This window comes from Delphinapterus leucas, chromosome 6 (assembly GCF_059928025.1).
Source record: "Delphinapterus leucas isolate spDelLeu-1000000601 "Yukka" chromosome 6, BTC_Dleu_Yukka2, whole genome shotgun sequence".
NCBI classification, from domain to species: domain Eukaryota; kingdom Metazoa; phylum Chordata; class Mammalia; order Artiodactyla; family Monodontidae; genus Delphinapterus; species Delphinapterus leucas.
The window spans coordinates 26,516,276-26,530,619 of NC_143134.1; the positions used below are offsets into that span (position 1 = coordinate 26,516,276).

General features: G+C 36.0%; 1 pseudogene; it reads left to right on the top strand.

The window, feature by feature from the left end:
- The first annotated feature begins 12,326 nt into the window (after positions 1 to 12,326).
- Positions 12,327 to 13,542, top strand: LOC111167653 (receptor expression-enhancing protein 5 pseudogene; annotated as a pseudogene).
- The last annotated feature ends 802 nt before the right edge of the window (positions 13,543 to 14,344 follow it).

The window sequence follows — 14,344 nt, forward strand, 5'->3', positions numbered from 1 at the left end:
GATCATACGTCCCAGACTGTCTCAAGCCCAGCTGACCATGGGCACATGACTTTGTTAAGGTCCAAGGGTGGAGTGCTTTTGGAATTTCAGGGCTAATTCAAACCAAGAAGAACAGTGTTTTGGTAAGCTATGCAGTTGGGATGGGTTCTTATCTAAGGGGTGCACATGGGGAAGGAGCTTGGAGGCATGGCAGACTATTTATCACCCAGGGCATTGGAGAAGTCATATCAGGAAGTCATATCATATCATATCACAAGAACTTACAGTTACTTGTGACTCTACAGGCCATGTACTAGGCTTGAGGGAGGGCTGGTGTCAGTTCAAGGCCCCTGCAGGCTGCTCAGCCACACAAAATGGATACCAAGGCAGAAATATTATGGAGTAGTTTAGCTAAATTCTCTACACTCAACTTATACCCTTTGAAATGAGTCATAAGACAACAGTCCCAAACCTTCTTGGATTAACAGGCTCATAGCTTCCTTCTGATCCTCACATGAAGAGAATATCAATCCTAAACAAAACAGTGCTAAGGAAAGTGTTAGGGCCATTAATGCTTTACTTTTAGTGAATAGCAAGAACAGTATGGAAGTTTCTTACAAATAGAGTTGCCATATGATCCTGCAATCCCACTCCTGGGCGTATATCCAGACAAAACTATAATTCAAAAAGATACATGCACCCCACTGTTCATTGCGGCATTATTTACAATAGCTATGATATGGAAGCAACCTAAATGTTCATCGACAAGTGAATGGATAAAGAAGATGTGGTATATATATACAATGGAATATTACTCAGCCATGAAAAAGAATGAAATAATGCTATTTGCAGCAACATGGATGGACCTAGAGATTATTATATTAAGTGAAGTAAGCCAGCCAAAGACAAATATTGTATGATATCACTTATATGTGGAATCTAAAAAAAATGATACAAATTAACTTATTTACAAAACAGAAAGAGACTCACAGACTTAGAAAACAAACTTATGGTTACCAAAGGGGAAAGGGGAGAGGCGAGATAAATTAGGAGTTTGGAATTAAAATATACACACTACCACTTATAAAATAGATAAACAACAAGGTTCTACTGTATAGCACAGGAAACTATATTCAATATCTTGTAATAACCTATAATGGAAGAGAATTTTAAAAAGAATATATATATTTACATATACATGTATAACTGAATCACCTTGCTGTACATTTGAAACTAACACAGCATTGTAAATCAACTATATTACAATAAAAATTTTAAAAAAAGAATTACAAAAACATTTTCATATAGAAATTAACTAGCAGCATCTGCTAAATGAGATGATCTGAATTATTTATTGATTGAATCCTTTAGGTAAATGATGGGAATATTTTTGGAATTTTATCTTGCTCCATTGAAACTCTGGCTCACTTTAGAAACTGTTAAAAAGATAATACAAAATTTATTTTGATTGACATAAAAAGGAAAATGATTGAAAACTTAAATATTGATCAAAAGATGGAAAACAATGATGCAGCACTGAGGTATTATAATGTTGGTTGCCTGAGGAGTTTGACAATAAATAGAATTTCAGGGTAAATCATTGTTTTAAAAAGACAGAAGGAGAGGAAAGAACTGTATTTTGTGGATATACGTGATAAATATAGAACTGACAGCCAAGCCTATTACTCACAAAAGTCATGGGAGTTGATGCAGTAATAGAGGTCGGGACATTCAATTCAGATTGGCTACACAAAGGGCATAGTTTGGAAACACTATTTTAAAACTAAGAAAAATACAAGTTGGTGGAGTTCTGGAAAAGTATTCCAGGAATGTGGGGAGAAATGCAGTTGGAGGAGCACCCATAAAGGCAGGCTGTGGGTCCTGAACATTGCGGAGGCCAAGTGGTGGCGAGAGATGGCTGATAGCTGGGCATAAACGTTAAGTGGACGGGATTGAATAATTATCATCTAACTAGAGGAAAGAATTAGAGAATAATTGTTGCAAATTACATCCTGGGTTTTAAGAACCTGTTTACAATATGGCACAGTAGCATTTTCCTACTCAAAAGCATTCTGAGAAATGCAACCTTTAGAACTTCCTTTTCATCAAAGCAGCAACTCCTTGCAACACATTCAGGTTACCGGAAATGTCACTGGGGATCACTCAAGCATTAAGGGAGGGTACAGTCCTTGGTCCTCTCCATGGAACTTTCTCTTTGGGGATCTCATTCACCTTCCAATTCTCCCCTAATTGCATGACTGTCCATAAGCTCAGAATTAGATGTTTTGCTTTGATTTAAGAGACCTTTGGGACCCATGATGGAACTGAGAATGACAGCTTATGCCACTGACATCACAACTAAGGGATAATAGTCTAATAACTATTTTTAGAATAAATTGGAGAAGATCTGAAAGTGGATAGGACTTTGGGGCACTACTGGTACTGTTCATGGACACCTGGATGGTGAAGAGGAGACGGGGTGGTTGAGAATACATTCTGCTGGGAGAAACGGCAGTTTTGTGCTCTCTTGAGTACCCAGGGATTTGAGATGTTATAATCCATCTCAAAGTCACAAAAGAACAATCTTCTCTTGGGTGGAAAAGAAATCATGAAGAATAACTTGGTAGTGGACTTGTGATAACCTTGAGGAAGATTGCCTGTAATTAGCCCATAACTTCCCCTGGGTGGAAAGCAGCTGCACTTGTTGTAAGGGACCAAAGGAATGAAAGTGCTCACTGGGAACCATTACATAGGATTTTTGCCTGCACCCAAGGAAATTCTGTATACTTTGCTCTTCACAGCCCAGAAGGCTGGTGGAAGCAGCATCTGAAATCTTATGTATATCCCCTCTTGCCATGGATAGCAATAATCTAACCTGTTACTTTGCTCTGTTGAAATGTTCTCATGGTTTACTAACATGTTATAGTAATTGACAGGTTGTTCATAAGATTAATATAGAAAACATCTGTAATTTCCACTTCTGTGAGGAGACTCATATTTTCTCCTCTAGAGTATTATTCTCAGATTTTTTTTTTTAACAGGTTTGAGAAGAAACACACTTCAGAGGTAATAAATAAGAGTGAGAGAGAGAACAAATCAAACCGCTACTCTGGGTTTTACTTGAACCATTATTAGCACCATGCTGGGATTAGAGCAGGGTTCTTCATGAGTGTTTCTGTGGCATCTGCTTGACTGAAAGGAAAAAGAAATACTCTTGGGGAAGTATTCATTTTATGTTAACAAGACGTGGACAGAGAAACTTGTGTGACAATTTCTCTATTTAATTAGATGTTTGGCACAAAGTCAATTGAAGTAATTTATACCCTAATTTGTTCTTATTGGAGCCCCAGAAGAACTATTTTAGTGACATTATCTTTTTTTTTTTTTTTTGCGGTACGCGGACCTCTCACTGTTGTGGCCTCTCCCGTTGCGGAGCACAGGCTCCGGACGTGCAGGCCCAGTGGCCATGGCTCACTAGGGCATTTCTGATATTTGGTGGCTAGGCTTGGATATTGTGATAACAAAGATTGAGTTGGAGAATTGGGAGTGGAATAAGAAGGAAACGGGCAAAGTGATAAGTACAAGGGAGAGGCAAGTCAAGAACTTCCAGGGCCCTCCCCTCCCTGCACCAGAACCTTGTGTTCACTTTCTGCCCTTTCTCTGTGTCCTCACAGCTTTGGAGCATGGCTGGATTGCACTTTTCCTCTCTGCTTCCCCTCTATATGTGAGTTCCTGAAGGGCAGGGATGATGCCTTTTATACCTGCTCTCCAACACCAACCAAAACATGGAGCATGAGATCAAATACCTAATGCATGCTCAGTGAGAGAGCGAGTGCATGAATGTATGAATGTGTAAATGAAAAGGTGGCCTGGATTTCTAGCAAAAACCACAGAGCAAGTAGATCTCAATGAGAATGGAGTTAGGAAGACTTGGAGCTACATCCAGAAGAAAACACAGCAATAAGAAAAATCTCTACATGTGTGTATTAGTCTGGGTTTTCCAGAGAAACAAAACCAATAGGATATTATAAGGTATAGGCTCACATATTATGGAGCCTGGAAAGTCCCATGACCTGCAATCAGTAAGCTGGAGACCCAGGAGATTTGGTGTTACAAATTCCAGTTTGAGTCTGAGTCTGAAGTCAAGAAGAGAACAATGTCCCAGCTCCAAGAGAGGCAGAGAGAGTGAAATTTTTCTTTAGATTTTTATTCAATTTAGGCCTTCAGTGGGTTGGATAAGACCCACTCACTTTGGGGAGGGCAATCTGATTTACTTAGTTTACTGATGCAGATGTTAATCTCACCGAGAAACACCCTCACAGACATACCCAGAATAATGTTTAACTAAATATCTGGACAGCTGTGGCTCAGTCAATTTGAGACAAAATTAACAATCACAACAATATGGTTCTGGTATTATCAGAACCAGGGGGACAAGACAAGGTCATGTATATATAGCTTATTTCCATCGAGAGAACATATAAGACAAATAACATTTTGGCTTAAATTTAGTGACTACATTCTCTGATTCAAAAAAAGAAAGGGGGTTGGACTGGGAGATGAATTTATTCACTGAAATTTAATAAATAGCTTTCTATAGATAACTGATTGACATGTTTGAAATATGTGTGTGTGTGTGCATATGTATAAAATTTATGTGATTTTTTTATAGCATTGAGCCAGCTGGGTCTTCAGAGGATTTCTTAGGTGAGATTTAAAGCAGTGCCTTGATTCAAAAATAAATATTTTTTCTTCTTGTTGGGAAAATAGCTTGAATCAAGTTCCATGCATTTCCTAAGGTCAATATTGACCCTCAAGCATTTTCCATAGGTGTGGGTGTGAATTATCTATTTTTTCCTTAATATTACAAATAATATGTTTTCCCACTTTGGTATTTCAAAAAACAGTTATACTGTTGGCAGACACCTTCAGCATTTTGTCTTGTACCACTTTTGAGAATATTTCTGAGTTGGTTAACAAAGTTTTCTATCCTTAGGGTTTCCTTCCAAGGAAATAGCACTTTTTAAAACTGTATAATGACATTGTCAGTGAAAATTTAATCTTGGAGTAGATGTCTGGATTCAGCTAACATTTAATAATTTTTTCCAGCTGGTCCTGTAGGTATGTATACCCCAATATCTATAACATATCCAGTTATTTGCTGAATTTCTTTAAAGAAAACCACCTCTTTTTCTTATGAAAAACACACTGAGAGAAAATAAAAAATAGCTCAAAATAATAAATGCTCAAAAATAAATAGCTCAATGCTTCATCACAGAGTACACTCTTTTGGAGACTCACATCTCAGATCAGGAGAGGGAAAATGACCAGCACCGTGGAAGCTTCCTCTACGCCCCCTATGAATAACCATGCTCCTGTTCTCACCAAGATATACAGCATTCTGAATCCTAACACAATAATTTTGTCACCTTTTGTACTTTATACAAATAAAATCATTCATAAAGTACTCTTGAGTCTGTCCTTGTGTCATATTGAGAGATTTTTCCATGTTGTTGTAGACAGCTATAATTTTTCAAATTTATTGCTGCACAGTATCCTATTCTATGATCATATAACTATATTCACTTCTTCTGGTGATGTACATTTGCATTGTTCTCAGATTTTGACTATTATGAATAATTCTATTTTGAACATTCTTGAATGTGCTCCTTGGTACACATTTGCATCTATTTTTGTTTAGTCTATACATAAGAGAGAAATTGTTGGCACATGGGGTACAGGTATTTCCAACTTTAGTAGATAATATCAAATGGTTTTCAAAGTCGTTGTAAAATTCACGTATCCTCCAACAGTGTGTGAACATGCATGTGACTCCACAGCCTTACTAATCGTTATTGTTTTCCTGCCCTTTTTTGTTTTTGTTTCTTTTTTGTTTATTGTTCATTTTGGAAATTTAGTCCTTTCTGTGATTGAGTAATGATACGACATCTCCTTCTGGCTTCATTTGCATTTTCTTGGTGTTTAATGAATTTAAACATTATTTCATGAGTTTAATAACCATTTGAGAGGGAATAGATGTAGGATATGGGTCAGGAAAGGGAGTACATGGAGAGGTCCAGCCTTCCTTGATCCACGTGTTTAGTCTGTTTGCAGCAGTCTTATTAGGAAGGATCTGGGGAAAGAGATCACCCAGGCTTTGCCACCTCCCTCCTATCTTTACCAGTGTTATACCTACTCCTAAAGTCAAAGCATTTTTGATCCACCCAATGAGTCTCAAGGATTTAGTTGTCTGAGATGATCAACAATAACGGTTTTGATATATAAAACAAAAATCTTAGTTATTTTTTTATGTGGGGAAACCTGTATTTTATAGAGCAGATCTTGTCAGTTCATTATCAGGAATATCCTTTGTTGTGTTTCCAAGTGAACTACTGGACATGTTTTTAATTAGACAGGTATTTGTTCTGCCAAAGAACAAGTTGAGTTATTTCTGTGGGATGGTTCACAGAGTCATGTTGAAATGTTGTTATGGATAATTCATGACATACATTAGAATACATCTTCTAAAAAAATGCTTTTGCCTCTCTTTTTCTCTCTACCTTCTAAAAAGTCCTGGACAAAAAATGCCAAAGTTTGGTTTTTGAGAATTTTCATCACCCTCCCCCTACTAATAAATGTTTACTTTGAATATATTATAAAATAGTTAATTAGGTTTCAACTTTTTTGTTCAGAAGTTTATTTTTCCAAGATCATCCTTAGTTAAGTTGATTGGATTCAAACCTCGATGTGCATCATCTCAATGGTACATTTAGAGGTCACGAACATGGGGTGCCACTGTCCAGCTGTGTACATCATGCAGGTTTTATAAACTGCTTACATTTTTCAAATTTCTAACTTTAAAAATGGGGATAATAATATTAACCCTTCGAGTTTCTCAAGAGTTTAAATTAACTCACGTGTGACACTTTCTAAGAACACTACCTGGTATATAGCTGACATTCATGAAACGGGAAGTATTATTCTTTAAGCTGCTGCAGCTAACTAACATCATTACTAATCTCACTCTTTCACAGTATACTCTTTTTCTTATCTGGCTGTCTGGGTAACTTGACTTACAATTTCTAGGAGAATTGAACTCACATTGTCCATATGGGATTGTTAGAGAAAGCAGCAAGTAGTATCACTGAAGAAGGATGGAGGTAAGAAAGGAATTGGACCAGCAAAAACGAGGTAGACAACAAGATATATTAAGAGATAGGATTCAGGGGTGGAAGAGAGGAACAGTTGATGAGAACATAGATTCTAAGGAATTGAAGAGGGACAGAGAAAGGCATTTGACAATTACAATTCATTTATTTAGGCAATTTTGGCCTTGAAAAATAGATGTCTAGGACTAACTCTGACTAAAATAAATTCAAAACTTGATGCTAACTGGATCTACTTGCATGGATATTGCCAGAGTTCAATGCTTATACATGTGTAAGAGTTATATCACTCATTACATAATTTATTTAATCTTCACAATAACAGTTAAAGTAGGAATGGAAACTTTCTTTGAAATTAAAAAGACTATGTTATCTCAACTAACATTTTTTTTCCTTTTGGTGCCAGGTACCAGGGTATAATTTTATACACATTCATTTATTCAATCCTCACAACTTTGCCTAGGAAGAAACTGAGGGTCAAGGATAATTATTACTCTGCTCCAACCATGTAGTTATGAGGCCCTGGATCCAGTGCTCACATGCTCCACTGGGAAAGGCCACTGGTATTAACTCCTTGAGAGTCAGAGGAACCAAGATCTGAGCACATCTGCATCATGGGTACATCATTCATACTGGGTGGGCTTTCCCTTCTTCATATATGAAATGCGAGATTTAGGTCTAATGGCTTTTCAAGTGCTAAGCTTGCCCAGCTCTGTGAGGATATTAGCATCTGTGTACAATTTTTAGAAATGTGAGTGGTGGGAGAAGAAGAGAGGGAGACATTAGGGAGAGGTTCCGGGGAGACATCTTGAATGTTTAACATCTGTCATGAATTTTAAATGCATTCAGAAAGAAAGAAAGAGACGTGCCCCATCATCATTCCTAGGAATATATGTCAACAAGAATGATATTGTTTATAATTATTTACAAATGTGTGTTGGGGGGCATTTGAAGTTGTCAATAATAAATTCTATTTTTGCTTGTGAAAAAGATGAACAATGATGAAAGAAAAACAGGTAATGGAGGGATGTTTACTTTAGTTGAAACTTGTTCTAATTTTGTTAGAATAAAGAAAACACATAGGGAGTAGATTTTTTATAATAAACAATAATTTATTGTTAATAATAAATTATTAAATGTATTCCATTAATAATAATAAATGAACTTTCCTATTGATTTAGCAGAACTGAGCTTTTCAAGATAGAAAACAACATATCTTTCAAATGACTCTCTTGATTTTAATATCAATTTTCATTACATATACCTAACTGATAGCTTCTAATTTTTATTTTTATTTATTTATTTTTTTGCGGTACACGGGCCTCTCACTGTTGTGGCCTCTCCCATTGTGGAGCACAGGCTCCGGACGCGCAGGCTCAGCAGCCATGGCTCACGGGCCTAGCTGCTCCGCAGCATGTGGGGTTTTCCCGGACCAGGGCACGAACCCGTGTCCCCTGCATCAGCAGGCAGACTCTCAACCACTGCGCCACCAGGGAAACCCTTCTAATATTTTAAAATTGCCTATTAAGCATGTTTCAAAGAATCAAATGAACATAAATAACCCGACAATTAAAGTAATTGGTAATTTACAATTTCTGTTTTTATTTCATCTAGGCCTTTGGGTTTGACTGAGAAGATATAAAAAGCAGCATTTCTTTTAGATGTTAATATTATTATTTTAATCTCATAAATTCAAAGCCAATTTATTTTCATGTAAAGCTAATTTAAACTTAATTAAAACCGGACTGTGCTTTATTCTGTAGTTATTACAGATTCCACTCACTGGTACATATCCTTCGACATAGATTTTTTCTATTTTTATGCTTTAAATTTATAATGTGTTCCTAAACTTTACAATTTTTTCCTATTTGCAAATAACTTGAAGAAAACTAAAATAGCAAGAAGTCTTTTGCTTTTTTTTTTGCACGCCAATTACTTTATTACTACTAAAACAGGAATCCATATTACTTGAGAGTAGCATTAATTTTATGTGTTTCTTTCTCCTTAATGTAAATTTCATGGGCAGAAGAGTTGTTTCCAGCACTAAGGAAATATTTGTCAAATGGTGAATTCACAATCATTGATTTAAAATGAGTTGGTCTTTTTTTCTCTTAAAGTCCATAACAACTAAATTTTTTCCCTTCCCCTCTTTTTCCTTTCTCCCTCCTTCCCTCTTTCCTCCTTATATTCATGGAGGAAACTTTTTTCTCCCCCTCTGTCCTGAGTCCTGCTGGGTGGAAGCTATAAAAAGGTCAAGTAAGATATATTCCATTTGATACTCTCAGTGCAGTAAGGAGGCTTGAGGTCATTGCATTTCTAGACTTTATGTAAATGAGGTCTTTTGTCTCACCATCCACCACCCCCAGGGTTTGGGATTGGATTGAGTTTTTATAAAATTATCCCATAATCTGGAGTTTTGCTCCACAGATTTTTTTCTTTAAGTAAAGGACTTTTTCAATAAGGATACTAATTCCCCATTAGCAGAAAAATAATAAATTTGCTCTGTCACATATAATTTTATTAAACCTTTGGCACTTCTTTGTAATACAACACCTGATTTGGCAAAATGTATGACACAATTACATATTCAGTTACTTTTCAGTTTTCTTCTAGAATTTTTATGGTTTCAGACCTTACATTTAAGTCTTTAATCCATTTTGAATTTATTTTTGTGCATAGTGTGAGAAAGTAGTCCAGTTTGATTCTTTTACATGTAGCTGTCCAGTTTTCCCAACACCATTTATTGAAGAGACTCTCTTTTCCTTATTGTATATTCTGACATCTTTGTCATAGATTAATTGCCCATATAAATATGGGTTCATTTCTGGACTCTCTATTCTCTTCCACTGATCTATATGTCTGTTTTTGTGCCAGTATCATGATGTTTTGATTACTGTAGCTTTGTAGTATAGTTTGAAATCAGGGAGTGTGTTACCTCCAACTGTGTTCTTCTTTCTCAAGATTGTTTTGGCTATTTGGGGTCTTTTGTGTTCCCATACAAATTTTAGAATTATTTGTTCTAGTTCTGTGAAAAATGCCATTGGTATTTTGATAGGGATTTCATTGAATCTGTAGATTACCTTGGGTAGTGTGGTCATTTTAACAATATTAATTATTCCAATGCATGAGCACAGTATATCTTTCCATCTTTCTGTGTCATCTTCAATTTCTTTCATTGGTGTCTTATAGTTTTCCGAGTACAGGTCTTTTACCTCCTTAGTTAGATTTATTCCTAGGTAATTTATTCTTTTCAGTATGATGGCAAATGGGATAGTTTTCTTAATTTCTCTTTCTGATAGCTTACTATTAGTGTATAGAAACACAACATATTTTTGTGTATTGATTTTGTATCCTGAAAATTTACTGAATTTGTTTAGTAATTCTAATAATTTTTTGCTGGAGCCTTTAGGATTTTCTATATATAATATCATGTCATCTGCAAAAGTGACAGTTTTACTTCTTCCTTTCCAATTTAGATCTTTTATTTATTCTTCTTGCCTAATTGCTCTGGCTAGAACTTCCAATAATATGTTGAATAAAAGTGACAAGAGTGGATATCCCTTATCGGCTCGGTGCTTTGTGACTGCCTGGAGGGGTGGGATAGGAAGGGTGGGAGGGAGGGAGACGCAAGAGGGAAGAGATATGGGAACATATGTATATGTATAACTGATTCACTTTGTTATAAAGCAGAAATTAACACACCATTGTAAAGCAATTTTACCCCAATAAAGATGTTAAATATATATATATAAAAAATAAAAAAATAAAAATAAAATAAAATATGAATACAAAAAAAAAAAAAAAAGAGTGGATATCCCTGTCTTGCTCCTGATCTTAGAGAAAAAGCTTTCAGCTTTTCACAATTGAGTATGAGATTAGCTTTGGGGTTGTCATATATGGCCTTTTTTATGTTGAGATATATTTATTTTATTTTTTTGGGGGCTTTGTTGAGAAGTTTTATCATAAATGGATGTCCAATTTTGTCAAATGATTTTTCTACATCTATTGAGATGATTATATACTTTTTATCCTCGATTTTGTTAATATGGTATGTCACATTGACTGATTTGTGGGTGTTGAACCATCCTTGCATCCTTGGAATAAAATTCCACTTGATCACGGTGTAAGATCATCTTAATGTATTGTTAAATTTGGTTTGCTTATATTTTGTTGAGGATTTTTGTATTTATGTTCATCCGGGGTATTGGCCTGTAATTTTCTTCCTTTGTAGTGTCTTTGTCTGGTTTTGGTATTAGGGTAATCTTGGCTTTGTGAAATGAGTTTGGAAGGGTTCCCTCCTCTTCAAATTTTTGTAGGATTTTGAGAAGGATAGGTACTAATTTTTCTTTCAATGTTTGGTAGAATTTACCAATGAAGTCTGGTCCTAGAATTTGCTGTGTTGAGAGGTTTTGATTACTGATTCTAGTAATGTCTATTCAGATTTTCTATTTCATCATGATTCAGTCTTGTAAGGTTGTATGTCTGGGAATTTATCCATTTCTTCTAGATTGTCCAACTTGTTGGCACATAATTGTTGGCAGTAATATCTTACGATTCTTTGTGTTTCTGTGATATTAGTTTAATATCTCCTCTTTCATTTCTAATTTATTTGATTTTATCTTTTTTTCTTGGTGAGTCTAGCTAAAATTTTCTCAATTTTAAAAATCTTTTCAGAGAATCAGCTCTTAGTTTATTTTTATCTTTTCTATTGTCTTTTTAGTATCTATTTCATTAATTTCTTCTGTAATATTAGTTATTTCCTTCCTTCTACTAATTTTTGGCTTTGCTCTTTTCCTAGTTCCTTAAGGTGTGAAGTTAGGTCATTTATTTGAGACTCTTTTTGTTTCTTGAGGTAGGCATTTATTGCTATGAACTTCATTCTTAGAACTGCTTTTGCTGCATCCCATAAATTTTGTGGGCTGGAGGGTAGTGGGGTGTGGGTAGGGGTAGGGTTGAGGAGGGGAGCAGCTGCCTGGCCAGGAGCAGCTGCTCCTGGGGCTGCTGCCCTGAGTATGGCACTGACCACAGAGCACAGGGTGCAGGAGGGAAAGGGGGCAGCGTGGGTAGGCAGGGCAAGGAGGGAGCTGTGGGGAGGTTGTGGAGGGACTCATCGAATTGTCTGCCTCCTGCCCCACCCACCACCCGGCACTAGGAGCAGCCCCCGGTGGCAGTGTGACAGCCATGTCTGCAGCCATGAGGTAGGGGTTCTACCAATTCCTTCATCAGAAGAACGGCAGTGACTGACCTCTTGGCCAAGCTCAAAGCCAACACCAGCGTGAACTGGAGCTACATGGCACTCAGTGTCATTGGGCTGGTGGCTTTGTACCTAATGTTTGGTTATGGAGCCTCTCTCCTCTGCAACCTGATAGGATTTGGTTACCCAGCCTATGTCTCAATTAAAGCCATAGAGAGCCCCAACATAGAAGATGATACCCAGTGGCTGACCTACTGGGAAGTGTTTGGTGTGTTCAGCATTGCCGATTCTTCTCTGACCTCTTCCTGTTATGGTTCCCCTTCTACTACTTGTTGAAGTGCAGCTTCCTCTTGTGGTGCATGGCTCCCAGCCCTGCCAATAGAGTGGACTTGCTCTACAAGTGCATCATCTGTCTTTTCTTCCTGAAGCACAAGTCCCAGGTAGACAAGGCAGTGAACGACTTGAAGGACAAAGCCAAAGAGACAGCAGATGCCATCTCTAAAGAAACCAAGAAAGCTGCCGTGAATTTACTGCATGAGAAAAAGAAAAGCACCTAAACCACTGACTGGATGAAACATTTCTGCCCTCTCTGTACTTTCCTATTAGAGCTTGGTGTTATATTAGGAACTGTGGTATAATCATTTTAATAATGTTGCCTTAGAAGCATTTTTGATATATTAAAAAAATGAATGTGTTGTAAGTTTTTTTGCTTACTTTTACTGTCTATATACCTAGGGAGCATTTAAATTTAAATTTAATGCAATGGGCAGTGACCAAGTTTTTAGAAAACATATTTTGCCTCTGGGTAGGAAAAGACCTATCATACCATCCTGTAGGAAATATAAACTTAAAATAAAATTATATATCTCCCCCCAAAAAAATTTTGTGGGCAGTTCTAAGGTAAGATGGTAGAGTGAATGTCTTTTATGTATCCTGTGGATGGATAAGCAGAGTAAGGACCAAGAACAGATCTACATGTATGTGTAAATTCTAACTGCCTTTCAAGACCTGAGAAGCACTTCATTTGCTGTATTAAGTAGCTTTATCTCATTTAATATATGTGTTATTCAGCTCAGATTAAGAATCAGAGTATGCTTCAAGCCTTTGCAATATTTTTAGAGATTAAAACTCCAAGGGAAAAAATATTTTTAAGTGCCAACCATATACTACTTCAATCACATTGTTCTGGGCTCTTAACCTATCCACAAGGCAAGAAAATAAAAATTTCAGAAACAATAAAGGATAAAAAATTAGTAAAATTGTCATTACTCACAGGTGATATGATAGATTCCATAGAAAAAGCCTAAGAAATTTACAAAATTTTAAAGCCAAGATATTCATTTAACAAAATTTCAGATTACAGTGTCAATGTACAAAGTCCATTTTATTTCCGAATACTAAGAATAAATAACTGAAGTAGGAAAATGAAAAAAAAGTCCAATATCCTTACAAACCAAATCAAACAAACTAAGAAAAAAGCTCTAAGAAATAAAATGAAGAATGGGAAAAACTTAGACAATAATTACTGGAATATATTGCAGAGAGACATTAAAGAAGACATTAAAAAATAAACAGATAAATAACAAAGCAAGCATATCATGATCATAGGTTGGATAACTTGAAATTGTTAGGAAATGAATTCTCAAAAAACTTATCTACTAAATCAATGCAATCTCTATCTAAATCCCAGTTGAATACTTTGTACAAATTAACAAGCTGATTATAAAATGTTTGTGGAAATTCAAAAGCCCTAAAATAACTAAAACAATTTTGGAAAATAACAAACTACCTGATTTTGTGACATCCTCTCGGGCTATAATATTCAAGACAATGTAATACTGACTTAAGGATAAAGAAATAGAAGAGGAGTGTCCAGATAGACTCACATGTATATGGTCAATTGACTTTAAAGGCACTAAGGTCATTTGAAAAGGAAAATATAGTCTTTTTAAAAACTAAAGCTGATATAACTGGTTAACCACTTGGAGAAAAAATGAAGTTGGTC